The sequence below is a fragment of the Oncorhynchus keta genome, chromosome 28, assembly GCF_023373465.1.
Source record: "Oncorhynchus keta strain PuntledgeMale-10-30-2019 chromosome 28, Oket_V2, whole genome shotgun sequence".
NCBI classification, from domain to species: Eukaryota; Metazoa; Chordata; class Actinopteri; order Salmoniformes; family Salmonidae; genus Oncorhynchus; species Oncorhynchus keta.
Genome location: NC_068448.1, coordinates 20,791,303 through 20,806,359, shown reverse-complemented (window position 1 = coordinate 20,806,359; position 15,057 = coordinate 20,791,303). Strand labels below are relative to the sequence as shown.

Here is a 15,057-nt window from a genome sequence, read left to right as displayed (position 1 = left end):
GAGAAATGTGATCTTCAGATTCCTGGTTTCAACTACCGGGCAAATTGCAGACAATGTGTATGGCGTTGTGTGGGCAACTGGTTTGCTGATAAGAGTGCCCCATGGTGGTATGGGCAGGCATAAGCTACAGACAACACAATTGCATTTTATCCATGGCAATTTGAATGCAGAGACAGATCCTCAGTGCCATTCATCCGCTGCCGTCACCATGTTTCAACAATGCACAGCCTCATGTTGCAAGGATCTGTACACGTCTCAGTTCTTCCATGGCCTGCATACTCACCAGACATGTCACCCATTTGAGATGTTCTGGATCAATGTGTACGACAGTGTGTTCCAGTTCCCGCCAATATTCAGCATACAGCCATTGAAGAGTGGGACAACATTGCACAGGCCACAATCAACAGCCAGATCAACTCTATGCAAAGGAGATGCTGCATGAGGCAAATGGTCACACCAGACACTAATTGATTTCTGATCCACGCCCAAACCTCTAAGGTATGTGACTGATTTCCTTAAGAAATGTAACTCAGTGAAATTGTTGCATTGATATTTAAGTATGTTCAGTAAATTTGCATTCAAGGACAAGGCTGTAGGTTTATTTAAATAATTGGTGATGACAATGCTTGTGAACATGCAATGTGCAGGTCAACTGGTTCTTACTGTAAATAAGAGCATTAGTCTACATTGACAAGTACTTTAGGTGGTACATTTTATTTCAGAAACATGACCTTAATACACCAGATAATGGATTCCAAAGCCCCAAAGGAGTTGAACAAGTAGATCAAATGCATTTTGTAAAAAATACAAAACAGTTTGCATATTTATCTGAGAATCTTATTGGCAACTTCAAAATGACGGACTAGCAATCCCATACATTTTTAAATGGATTGCACCCATCCACCAGCAAGGCACATTTGCCATTTACTGTAGCTGTGCAGTTTGTCACTGGTTGGTGAATAAAGTTCTAACAATATTTCCAACATGAAATGCATTTCCTATCAACTAAACAATGCTTGAACAAGTAAAGTGCCATCATAGCTGAAACATTTTTAAATATGTCTAATGGCCTGTTGAATTGCAGTAATTATTCACCAGTATCACCTTACTACAGCATTGGCAAGCAACATTAGGTGCTAATGTAAAGCAACATTCTATAAAACATTGCACTTACTACTCTACTATCAGTAGTTGCTCTTTTCTTTTCCCCAATGTCAAACGCAACCTTATTACAACCCACTGTACAGGGTTGGGTAGGTTACTTTCTAAATGTAATCTGTTCGTTACTGGTTACCTGTCCAATTGTAATCAGATTACTCCCCTCAAACTATTTTGGTATTTTTTTTCTTCATTAGTCCACTGATAGTTGTTTTTCATGTCAGCAGTCAAATTAAAGATTTGACTTTAGCGCTGTATCTTGCTAATTTGACTGCAGACATGCAAAACATTTTGGAACTGTATCAACAGTGGACTAATGAAAAAAGTAAAGGGTTTCCATCACATTTAACTCTACTGACATTTTTCTCAAACAAAATGTTGGGGTATAGCGTGCACGTGACATAAGATTTGATTTGGAGCCTGAAATTATCGACCAGTTTGAGACTTTGCAATGTTATCACATTTCTGTCACAATCACCACAGAAATTCAATGTATCAACTAATCACTTTGCCCTAAAAGTGAGATGAGTGTTTGGTGTTTATTCCATTGCGTTGGTAGACTGCAGATGTTGACGGCCTATAGGAAAGTTGCCCTGCCCAGCATGGTGAGAGATGGCTGAATTAATGGAAGTGGCAGATCACTCCTTGTTCCTTCCTGTTAATGTTGGTAGGGCTTTGGGTAGTTGGTAGAGAGCAAGACCATGCTATGCACAAGCAGAGAGACCTCTGACTCTGGGACATAGAGGCATGAGGACAATAAGCCATATTTACATCGGTCTCCCCACAAAGAAAGAAAAACACTGTCGGGAGAGAGACAGAGAGAGAGAGAGAGAGAATAGGTCCCTTTCATATGAGAGGAGAACTGGAGCCACTGAAAGCCATTCCAGGCACTGGTTGATGCTGAGACTGCCAGAGTCAAGCCCCTTGACAGCAGGCCTGACAAGACCAGGGTTGAGTTATCAATTTAACTAGTGGCAAATTACTAGTATTTGATCCATTTGGGTTTTTGCTGACAGAGTGCATTCTGAAAGTATTCAGACCCTTTGACTAGGGCTGTTACGTTGACCGTAATACCAGTGACCGTTTAGTGACGATAATTAGGCTTCTCCAAGCTCTGATGCTGCTGATGGTCATTAGTACCCTACCAAACTTGCTAACTGCCTGGTACTCAGCACTCTATTGTCCCTGTAATCACTTGACATTAATGCAAAATTAATCAAAAGTCTAAAACTCTTAGAGCTCATATTGCGCAAAATTTCTATAGGCTATGCAATTGCTGAGAAAACAGAGTGATGGCCTCTACTAAAAAGAGGATCCCATCAGCTTTTTAATAGGCTAGACATACTATTTATTTCTCAACTTCTCTAATATTAAGCACATTGTTTACGTTTACAACAGGAGTATAGCCTAACTACCTGGCTGGCATGAAAATGAACCACGGGAAAAGCTTCTTCCGTTCGCTCTAAGTGCATAGATGACATGTATTTTTTTCCCCATGCCCCTGTTTCGAGACTGGTGCATGATAATGGTCCATTCTAAAATCAAAATTTCACATTATTTAGTATATGTAAAGACAAGATTAAATCAAGAACAGTCTGATGGGTCTGATGACAATATTAGCCTATCACTTGTGAATGACGCCCAGCATAAGAAACGATGCCTTTTTGCAACTTTTTAAAAAAATCAGTCACACATTTCATGTAACCTAGCCCATAGGCCTATATGTTTTGATAAGGTTATCAAAACTAAAGTGGCCAAAATTACTTTAAAATTAGGCACATTTAATCTGCTTTACAAGGGGCATAGAGCCTGACTGGCATACATAAGCAGTACGCGAGTTTCAAGTTTGGGGAAGATTATTTTCACCATAAATGTACCCTTTTTTATAATAAAATAATTACATGCATAATTGCATTTATGGTGTTTTCCAATGGAACATTCACGCTTATAGCCTAGTGCCATGTGTGCATTGCTGTGCTTATAAAGTGAAGAAATAGCCTAAGTTTTAATGTTCTGATCTGTTGCGTCAGCCACATTGCTTAAAAAGTTTGATGCTAGTGGTTGTATTAATTTGGGATCGCATCCCACAACTGTCCCAGACGGTTTGGAATATTTATCTCGCACAGAAACAAAACTTCCGGCGCCGACAGAGATGGCCGCCTCGCTTCGCGTTCCTAGGAAACTATGCAGTTTTTTGTTTACGTGTTATTTCTTACATTAGTACCCCAGGTCATCTTAGGTTTCATTACATACAGTCGAGAAGAACTACTGAATATAAGATCAGCGTCAACTCACCATCAGTACGACCAAGAATATGTTTTCCGCGACGCGGATCCTGTGTTCTGCCTTACAAACAGGTCAACGGAATTGATTCCATGCAGCGACCCCAAAAAACGACTTCGTAAGAGAGGGAAATGTAGCGGTCTTCTGGTCAGACTCCGGACACGGGCACATCGTGCACCACTCCCTAGCATTCTTTTTGCAATGTCCAGTCTCTTGACAACAAGGTTGATGAAATCCGAGCAAGGGTAGCATTCCAGAGGGACATCAGAGACTGTAACGTTCTCTGCGTCACGGAAACATGGCTCACTGGAGAGACGCTATCCGGGGCGGTGCAGCCAACGGGTTTCTCCACGCATCGCGCCGACAGAAACAAACATCTTTCTGGTAAGAAGAGTGGCGGGGGCGTATGCCTCATGACTAACGAGACATGGTGTGATGAAAGAAACATACAGGAACTCAAATCCTTCTGTTCACCTGATGTAGAATTCCTCACAATCAAATGTAGACCGCATTATCTACCAAGAGAATTCTCTTCGATTATAATCACAGCCGTATATATCCCCCCCCAAGCAGACACATCGATGGCTCTGAACAAACTTTATTTAACTCTTTGCAAACTGGAAACCATTTATCCGGAGGCTGCATTCATTGTAGCTGGGGATTTTAACAAAGCTAATCTGAAAACAAGACTCCCTACATTTTATCAGCATATCGATTGCGCAACCAGGGGTGGTAAAACCTTGGATCATTGTTACTCTAACTTCCGTGACGCATATAAGGCCCTGCCCCGCCCCCCTTTCGGAAAAGCTGACCACGACTCCATTTTGTTGATCCCTGCCTACAGACAGAAACTTAAACAAGAGGCTCCCACGCTGAGGTCTGTCCAACGCTGGTCCGACCAAGCTGACTCCACACTCCAAGACTGCTTCCATCACGTGGACTGGGACATGTTTCGTATTGCGTCAGATAACAATATTGACGAATACGCTGATTCGGTGTGCGAGTTCATTAGAACGTGCGTTGAAGATGTCGTTCCCATAGCAACGATAAAAACATTCCCTAACCAGAAACCGTGGATTGATGGCAGCATTTGCGTGAAACTGAAAGCGCGAACCACTGCTTTTAATCAGGGCAAGGTGTCTGGTAACATGACCGAATACAAACAGTGCAGCTATTCCCTCCGCAAGGCTATCAAACAAGCTAAGCGTCAGTACAGAGACAAAGTAGAATCTCAATTCAACGGCTCAGACACTAGAGGCATGTGGCAGGGTCTACAGTCAATCACGGACTACAAGAAGAAACCCAGCCCAGTCACGGACCAGGATGTCTTGCTCACAGGCAGACTAAATAACTTTTTTTGCCCGCTTTGAGGACAATATAGTGCCACTGACACGGCCTGCAACGGAAACATGCGGTCTCTCCTTCACTGCAGCCGAGGTGAGTAAGACATTTAAACGTGTTAACCCTCGCAAGGCTGCAGGCCCAGACGGCATCCCCAGCCGCGCCCTCAGAGCATGCGCAGACCAGCTGGCCGGTGTGTTTACGGACATATTCAATCAATTGTTCCTGTTCCCAAGAAAGCTAAAGTAACTGAGCTAAACGACTACCGCCCCGTAGCACTCACTTCCGTCATCATGAAGTGCTTTGAGAGACTAGTCAAGGACCATATCACCTCCACCCTACCTGACACCCTAGACCCACTCCAATTTGCTTAACGCCCAAATAGGTCCACAGACGATGCAATCTCAACCACACTGCACACTGCCCTAACCCATCTGGACAAGAGGAATACCTATGTGAGAATGCTGTTCATCGACTACAGCTCGGCATTCAACACCATAGTACCCTCCAAGCTCGTCATCAAGCTCGAGACCCTGGGTCTCGACCCCGCCCTGTGCAACTGGGTACTGGACTTCCTGTCGGGCCGCCCCCAGGTGGTGAGGGTAGGCAACAACATCTCCCCGCTGATCCTCAACACTTCAGGAAACAGCAGAGGGAACACCCCCATATCCACATCGATGGAACAGTAGTGGAGAGGGTAGCAAGTTTTAAGTTCCTCGGCATACACATCACAGACAAACTGAATTGGTCCACTCACAGACAGTGTCGTGAAGAAGGCGCAGCAGCGCCTCTTCAACCTCAGGAGGCTGAAGAAATTCGGCTTGTCACCAAAAGCACTCACAAACTTCTACAGATGCACAATCGAGAGCATCCTGGCGGGCTGTATCACCGCCTGGTACGGCAACTGCTCCGCCCTCAACCGTAAGGCTCTCCAGAGGGTAGTGAGGTCTGCACAACGCATCACCGGGGGCAAACTACCTGCCCTCCAGGACACCTACACCACCCGATGTTACAGGAAGGCCATAAAGATCATCAAGGACATCAACCACCCGAGCCACTGCCTGTTCACCCCGCTATCATCCAGAAGGCGAGGTCAGTACAGGTGCATCAAAGCTGGGACCGAAAGACTGAAAAACAGCTTCTATCTCAAGGCCATCAGACTGTTAAACAGCCACCACTAACATTGAGTGGCTGCTGCCAACACACTGACATTGACACTGACCCAACTCCAGCCACTTTAATAATGGGAATTGATGGTAAATGATGTAAATATATCACTAGCCACTTTAAAAAATGCTACCTTATATAATGTTACTTACCCTACATTATTCATCTCATATGCATACGTATATACTGTACTCTGTATCATCGACTGCATCCTTATGTAATACATGTATCACTAGCCACTTTAACTATGCCACTTTGTCTACATACTCATCTCATATGTATATACTGTACTCGATACCATCTACTGTATGCTGCCCTGTACCATCACTCATTCATATATCCTTATGTACATATTCTTTATCCCCTTACACTGTGTATAAGACAGTAGTTTTGGAATTGTTAGTTAGATTACTTGTTGGTTATTACTGCATTGTCGGAACTAGAAGCACAAGCATTTCGCTATCCTCGCATTAACATCTGCTAACCATGTGTATGTGACAAATCAAATTTGATTTGAATAGATAGACTTTTGTACTATGGAGGATAGATTCATATTGGCTAGTGATTTTGCTGTTCGTTAGGCCTACTTATCTTGTTGGCTGACAAAGTAAATGTGGACAGTTCTTCCAATATCTTCACTATGCTCCTTGGAATTGGATAAGGATGCGTGCAGTGGTGTCCCGGATCTGTCTGTCTTCACCTGTAGCCTGTGAGAGAGACCTGATCACGTGATGGAGAGCCATGTGAGTGAGCGGCGCTTCGAGGCGCGCACCACTCAGGAATAATAGCGCAATGCAGCACTCTGGGCCAAGGGCACAATGGCCCCCGCCTGCAAAAGGCATGGATTTTTTGGGGGTGGATTACGGCCACACAAAGGGGATGCCTCCATCATTTAAGGCATTATCAAGTGCTTGTCAAATTGGGAATGAGAGACTTATGACGTGTGTATAGTCTGCTCAAAAAAGAAAGCAGAGCTCATGCAATTCAAGTGACTTTTTTCTAATCATCATCATCATTAGTCACATCATGCAGCCGTACAATGTATTAAAAATCAAAACTTATAGCCCAACGTTTGTAGAACTAAAGTTAAACTCTAAATTATGCAGGAATATCTGTTTTTAATTGAAATTTCCACCACACCATTCAACAGAATAGCCACACTCCCTCAAATCGTTTGGAGAAAATATCCTTTATTTTATTCAGCTTTGTTCAATTGTATTCTTCATAATATAAAATGCTACGGAATTCTAAGCAAATCTTGTCTGCTAAGTGAACTAGTATAGCCCACAGTTATTTGGTATAGCCAGATCAGGACCAAACATAAGGACAACTCAGAGTATGCTATTCTGAAATGTACTACATTCTTTATATCATGCTACTTTAGACCTGCAAAATAAATGACAGATTTATTGTGAAGGTGTAGGCTATATTACATGGATTTATTAGACTTTTTAAATATAGATGTTCCAAAGGTCTGCATCAGTGGCTTGTAGGCTCTGTGTGGAAGCCAGGACATGCTAAATGTGTTTGATAATTACTGTGAGACCGACAGACTGACTTGAACCTCACAGGTGACATTGTGACCGCCACCCTTGACTTTTTCCACATTGTATTACGTTACAGCCGTATTCTAAAATGGTTTACATGTGTTTTCCCCCCTTCAATCTACACACAATACCCCATAATTACTTTTTTCATTTGTGCAAATGTATAAAAATTTATAAAAATAACTGATCACATTTATTCAGACCCTTTACTCAGTACTTTATTGAAGCACCTTTGGCAGCGATTACAGCCTTGAGTCTTCTTGGGTATGACGCTACAAGTTTGGGCCACCTGTATTTGGGGAGTTTCTCCCATTATTTTCTACAGATCCTCAAGCTCTGTCAGGTTGAACGGGGAGCGTTGCTGCACAGCTATTTTCAGGTCCCTCCAGAGATGTTTGATCGGGTTCAAGTCCAGGCTCTGGCTGGGCCACTCAAGGACATCCATAGACTTGTCCCAAAGCCACTCCTGCTTTGTCTTGGCTGTGTGCTTAGGGTTGTTGTCCTGTTGGAAGGTGAACCTTTGCCCCAGTCTAAGGTCCTGAGTGCTCTGGAGCAGGTTTTCATCATGGATCACGCTGTACTTTGCTCCATTCATCTTTCCTTCGAGCTTGACTGGTCTCTGTCCATGCCACTGAAAAACATTCTCACAGCATGATGCTGCCACCACCATGCTTCACCGTAGGGATGGTGCCAGGTTTCCTCCAGATGTGACGCTTGGCATTCAGGCCAAGCGGACCTTTTTATATAGACAGAGATGTGCCTTTCCAAATAATGTCCAATCAATTGAAGACTCCAATCAAGTTGTAGAAACATCAAGGATGATCAATGGAAACAGGATGTACCTGATCTCAAATTCGAGTCTCATAGCATAGGGTCTGAATACTTAATAAAACACCTTATTTACATGTTTTAATAAATATGCAAAAATGTATACAAACCTGTTTTGCTTTGTCATTGTGGTGTATTGTGTGTAGATTTTTTGAAAAATGAATGTAATCCTTTTTAGAATAAGGCTGTAACATAACAAAATGTGGAAAGGGGAAGGGGTCTCAATACTATCTGAATGCACTGTATGAATCCGATTACATGTAGATCTTAAGAATGAGGTCCAGTGATGTGCACTGACCTGTCTCAGCTCTGAGTCATCCAACTGGTGCAGGCCATGTCTGTTGAGAGCACGGTCCAGCTGTAGTAGCTCTATGCCGTGGCTGTTCAGTCGAGTGGCAATCATGGGAGTTGGGAGTCGGGAAGAACAGGGGACAGAGTTGCCTCTGGAGACAGAGGCTTACAGTGAGCTCAAAGTATTGGGACAGTGTTATATTATTTGTTGTTTTGGCTCTGTACTCCAGCACTTTTTGGATTTGAAATTATACAATGACTGAGATTAAAGTGCAGACTGTTAGCTTTTAACTGGATGGTATTTTCATCCACATGAGTGAATCGTTTAGAAATTCCAGCACTTTTTGTACATAGTCCCCCCCCCATTTTATGGTACCAAAAGTATTGTGACAAATTCACTTGTAGTAAAAAGTTCAATGTAGAAGTGTTTAGAAACATTATATTCTTATTTACAGTGACTTTTAAATTACTTACCATGATGTAGTCTTTATGTGCTATGAATATGGGACCAAATACTAAATGTTTTACTACTTTATACATAGAAGTGAATTTTCCCCAATAATTTTGGCCTCCTACAATGGGGGGACTTAGTATGTTCCAAAAGGGTTGTAATTTCTAAAACGGTTCACCCAGTATGGATGAAAATACCTTCAAATTAAATCTGACAGTCGAAACTTTAACCTCAGTCATTGTATTATTTCAAATCCAAAGTATTAGAGTACAGAGCCCCAACAAAAGTGTCACTGTCCTAATACTTTGAGCTCACTTGTATGTTGTGTTTTCTGATGAGGCAAATCCAGTAGGTCTGATATCCATTCCGTAAACTCAGGAAATTTCTGAATAAAAGGAAGCACTGACCATCTGATCTGCGTTCATTCTCTTGATACCCAGGGGAGGTCCAGAAAACAAGTCTCGAATTGCCTGGATCTCAGATTTTACATAGTTGAATGTGCTGACTACAAAATCACCCAAATTTTCAATGGAGATCAAATGTATCAACCCATGGAGGTCTGGATTTGGAGTCACTCTCAAAATTAAAGCGGAAAACCACACTACAGGCTGATCCAACTTTGATGTAATGTCAAAATGAGGCTCAGTAGTGTGTGTGGCCTCCACGTGCCTGTATGACCTCCCTACAACGCCTGGGCATGCTCCTGATGAGGTGGCGGATGGTCTCCTGAGGGATCTCCTCCCAGACCTGGACTAAAGTATCCGCCAACTCCTGGACAGTCTGTGGTGCAAAGTGGCATTGGTGGATGGAGCGAGACATGATGTCCCAGATGCGCTCAATTGGATTCAGGTCTGGGGAACGGGCGGGCCAGTCCATAGCATCAATGCCTTCCTCTTGCAGGAACTGCTGACACACTCCAGCCACATGAGGTCTAACATTGTCTTGCATTAGGAGGAACCCATGGCCCACCGCACCAGCATATGGTCTCACAAGGGGTCTGAGGATCTCATCTCGGTACCTAATGGCAGTCAGGCTACCTCTGGCGAGCACATGGAGGGCTGTGCGGCCCCCCAAAGAAATGCCACCCCACACCATGACTGACCCACCGCCAAACCGGTCATGCTGGAGGATGTTGCAGGCAGCAGAACGTTCTCCACGGCGTCTCCAGACTGTCACATGTGCTCAGTGTGAACCTGCTTTCATCTGTGAAGAGCACAGGGCGCCAATGGTGAATTTGCCAATCTTGGTGTTCTCTGGCAAATGCCAAACGTCCTGCACGGTGTTGGGCTGTAAGCACAACCCCCACCTGTGGACGTCGGGCCCTCATACCACCCTCATGGAGTCTGTTTCTGACCGTTTGAGCAGACACATGCACATTTGTGGCCTGCTGGAGGTCATTTTGCAGGGCTCTGGCAGTGCTCCTCCTGCTCCTCCTTGCACACAGGCAGAGGTAGCGGTCCTGCTGCTAGGTTGTTGCCCTCCTACCGCCTCCTCAACGTCTCCTGATGTACTGGCCTGTCTCCTGGTAGCGCCTCCATGCTCTGGACACTACGCTGACAGACACAGCAAACCTTCTTGCCACAGCTCGCATTGATGTGCCATCCTGGATGAGCTGCACTACCTGAGACACTTGTGTGGGTTGTAGACTCAGTCTCATGCTACCACTAGAGTGAAAGCGCCGCCAGCATTCAAAAGTGACCAAAACATCAGCCAGGAAGCATAGGAACTGAGAAGTGGTCTGTGGTCACCACCTGCAGAACCACTCCTTTATTGGGGGTGTCTTGCTAATTGCCTATAATTTCTACCTGTTGTCTATTCCATTTGCACAACAGCAAGTGAAATGTATTGACAATCAATGTTGCTTCCTAAGTGGACAGTTTGGTTTCACAGAAGTGTGATTGACTTGGAGTTACATTGTGTTGTTTAAGTGTTCCCTTCATTTTTTTGAGCAGTATATATATATATATATATATATATATATATGCAAGGGAGTGGTTTAATTGTTCTGGATCATTCACCCACCTTGTGGCAGAGGTCTAGTAGGCGGCTGTCTTTGACATGTGAACCTGCACTCTCAAGCCCCTTCACCACTGCCCAGTGGTGTTGGACCCTGTGGGAATGGTTCACTTCCTGGAACTCTGTCTGCTGCTGGCGGGTCCAGAAGTGGCGGATCAGGAGCTGGCGGGGGAAAAGGTACCTGGTCGTAAAAAGGAGAGGGAAGCAGAGAGAAGAAACATGACACATGAACAAAGAGGGTTTCAATACATTGTAGGGGGGGCACAATGTATTATCATTGAGGGCATAAATGCACAATTATTTGACCTTTTAACTGCCATTTAATTGATCATTAAGATATTTGCTAACTGAATATGAGTCAAGAGGAGGATGTTGATGACTTAAGTGAACTCACATTAGGACAAACACCAGATAGTTGGCAAATGGAGGAATAGAAATTAAAAGCAGCGGAATGGCTTTAATCATGTCTCTGCGAAACTGAGAAAAACAAACATCGAAAAAGTTACCATTTACATACTAAGGAGAACTTTTCAGACAATACTATTAATACTACTACTAATAGGCAGATTATAAAGAAAGACTGCTAACCACATAAGAACTTTCCTTGTTATTCAAGTGTATGCCCTAGCCTCCACCGACCTGCCCGAGTTTCTCCATATCACGATAGGTTAAGTCCTGGACTTTGACACTGTTGGTGAGCATCCTTGTTTTTATCACCTTCACCTCTTTGGCATCTTGGAAAAAGAGCCGAAATCCTGAAGAATGGTAATACAAAAGATGGCTTCATTGTAATGGCAGCACAGAAGCTGCCAGAAGCCAAATTAACTAGGCTACATCTTTGTGTTTCTTTTGCCTTCAAACGTGAAGTCTTATTGGTTGACCGAATCCAAATCATTTTGCTACAGTATGGTAGATCTGTATAAATAGAGATGCCAAACAAAGGCTTGATGACGAAACAACACAATTTATGTACCCACTTATGAGAGTTTAACATGGTGCTGTGGCGAGCATAGTTTTTACCTTTCGTAAAAGTGCTATAGAGAACATAAAAGCGAGGAACGTCTTTGGAGGAAGTGCTCATATTTGGCATGGACCCTTTGAAGCTTGGACACAACTTGCTGGCCATTCCCTAGCCTGGATTTGGAGGATGAGCAGTGTCTATACAGCCGCAGTCTAAAAGACACAAAAAAATGGTAATGAAAGTACATTACATAAACAAACGTATGTGGACACCTGCTTGTCGTACATCTGATTCCAAAATGATGGGCATTAATATGGAGTTGGTCCCTCCTTTGCTGCTATAACAGCCTCCTCTTCTGTGAAGGCTTTCCACTAGATGTTGGAACCTTGCTGTGGGGACTTGCTTCCCTTCTGCCATAAGAGCATTAGTGAGGTCGTGCAATTAGGCCTGGTTCGCAATCGGCGTTCCAATTTATCCCAAAGGTGTTTGATGGGGTGAGGTCAAGGCTCTGTGCAGGCAGGCCAGTCAAGTTATTCCACACCGATCTCGTCAAACCATTTCTGTATGGACCCCACTTTGTGCACAGGGGCAATGTCATGCTGAAACAGGAAAGGGCCTTCCCCAAACTGTTGTCACAAAGTTGGAAGCACAGAATAGTCTAGAACAGGGGTTCTCAAACCTTTTCAGCCTGGGACCCAAATTAGAAATGTGTTTTCCTGGCACCTAAGCACAGGAAAATATGGCACCCAAGCATAGGAAAATATGGCACCCAAGCATAGGAAAATATGGCAACCAAGCTTAGGAAAATGACTATATGTAAATATCAGTACAGTTCATTTCCCTTACACACAAATGCAATATAGACAAAAACAAATAATGAAATATCTATTCATGTTTAATTCCCCCATTAAAAACACTTACATACCTGTCTCGGTTGGAACTGTTGCTGTTAAAATACAAGCAATTTCCATTCTGAACAGGAATAAACTGATTGATCACATCACACAGATGAATAACAGAACACACACACAGGCTTTTTGATAGGGTTGTACTAACAGTACAGTACTGTAGAAATTATTGTTGAAAGAGATGGAACTGTTGCTGTAAAAATACAATATATATGTTTTTATTCTGTACTGAAATAAACTGATTGATCACATCACACAGATGGAGAACAAAACACACACACAGTCCTAATGTGAGGTGTGTGGCTGGTTTAAGTTTTCAACAAGCATTTCTATTCTGGGATCAGTTTTTGACAGTACAATACTGAGGTGATGCTCAGCCTTGAAACTCTTTCTGTACTTGAGAACCCTGACTTGCATAGGTATGTGGTGCCAAACTGGATCTGAACATCTACTGCTTTCTCGGTCAGGCAGGAGATCGCTTCCTGCTGCAGATGAGCAACCCAGAACTGTGTTGGTCTCAAAAAACATCTTGCTTCAATCAGTTTATTCCAGTTCAGAATAAAAAGTAGTATTTTTTTATTTTAAAACTGCAACAGTTCCAACCTAGACTAGTTTAACAATTTCTACAGTAAGATGTACAGCAGGCCTCATTTTCCATCTGTACAGTTACCGGGGATTGCATCAGTAGCTAGCTAGGTTGCTTTGGCTAATGCTAGCTATTAGTTGTGTACAAGTCCTGGGGACTGATGGAAAGAGAAACTCATATCTACTACTATGAGAGATAGTACTCCCTTATTTCTGCTTATCACCGGTTATAAAATGACAATGCCTTGCTAGCTGACTTTGTTTTCCACTAGTTTTCCAATGTTAACTGAAGCATTCTGCCCTGTTCTGAAAGTATTCCCTGGGTTTAGCAATATGCTGTGGATATTAGGTCAGGACGTGTCGTTTTTATTAATTTGTTCGTTTTGAGATACTCATTACTAAATTCTTCCCCACCCACATTGTGGGCGCACCTCGTTATTTCTCAAAGTTTATATGAAAGCGAGAAACTCATCGTTGCGTTTCATTACAATCGAGCTCAGTCAGAATTCGTGGCTAACATAACGCCATTCGATTTATAATACTAAATTAAAAAAATTAAAGTCCATTTGATGAGTGATGGAGAGTGGGAATGACAAGTCAGTGGCTGAAAGCGCATGATCTGCAGCTGAACGACAGCGCTGCATCGAGTGTGTCGCGGAGTGATCTTCAAGAAAACTGCAGAAAATGGATCTGGTAAACCTCGAAGCACAAGGGCATCTCCCACTCGCGCAGCTGCCAAACTGAGCTGAGACCGCTGCTAAGCAGAGAGCGCAGATGCCAAATCATTCCAGTAATTAATTAGGCAATTAAATGTATTCTGACACGTCGCGACAGACGTTGGGTCGCGACCGATACTTTAACAAAGGCTGGTCTAGAATGTTATTGTATGCTGCAGCGTTAAGATTTCCCTTCATTGGAACTAAGGGGCCTAGGCCGAACCATGAAAAACAGACCCTACGCATAGGGGTAGTTAGCGTTCTCCTGGCATCGTCCAAACCCAGATTCGTCTGTCAACTATTTACATTTACATTTACATTTAAGTCATTTAGCAGACGCTCTTATCCAGAGCGACTTACATGCATATATAAACTCAGCAAAAAAGAGAAACGTCCCTTTTTCAGGACCCTGTCTTTCAAAGATAATTCGTAAAAATCCAAATAACTTCACAGATCTTCATTGTAAAGGGTTTAACACTGTTTCCCATGCTTGTTCAATGAACCATAAACAATGAACATGCACCTGTGGAACGGTCGTTAAGACACTAACAGCCTACAGACGGTGGGCAATTAAGGTCACAGTTCTGAAAACTTAGGACACGAAAGAGGCCTTTCTACGGACTCTGAAAAACACCAAAAGAAAGATGCCCAGGGTCTCTGCTTATCTGAGTGAATGTGCCTTAGGCATGCTGCAAGGAGGCTATCATATACTACTAGTTACTTTAACAATGTTTACATACTGCTTTACTAATTTCATATGTATATACTGTATTTTAGTCAATGCCACTCCGACATTGCCCCTCGT

At 43.1% G+C, this 15,057-nt stretch overlaps 1 pseudogene; it reads right to left on the bottom strand.

Annotated features, from left to right (window-relative positions):
• Window positions 1-1,783: 1,783 nt before the first annotated feature.
• Window positions 1,784-13,368, bottom strand: LOC118360390 (LETM1 domain-containing protein 1-like; annotated as a pseudogene).
• Between the last annotated feature and the right edge of the window lie 1,689 nt (window positions 13,369-15,057).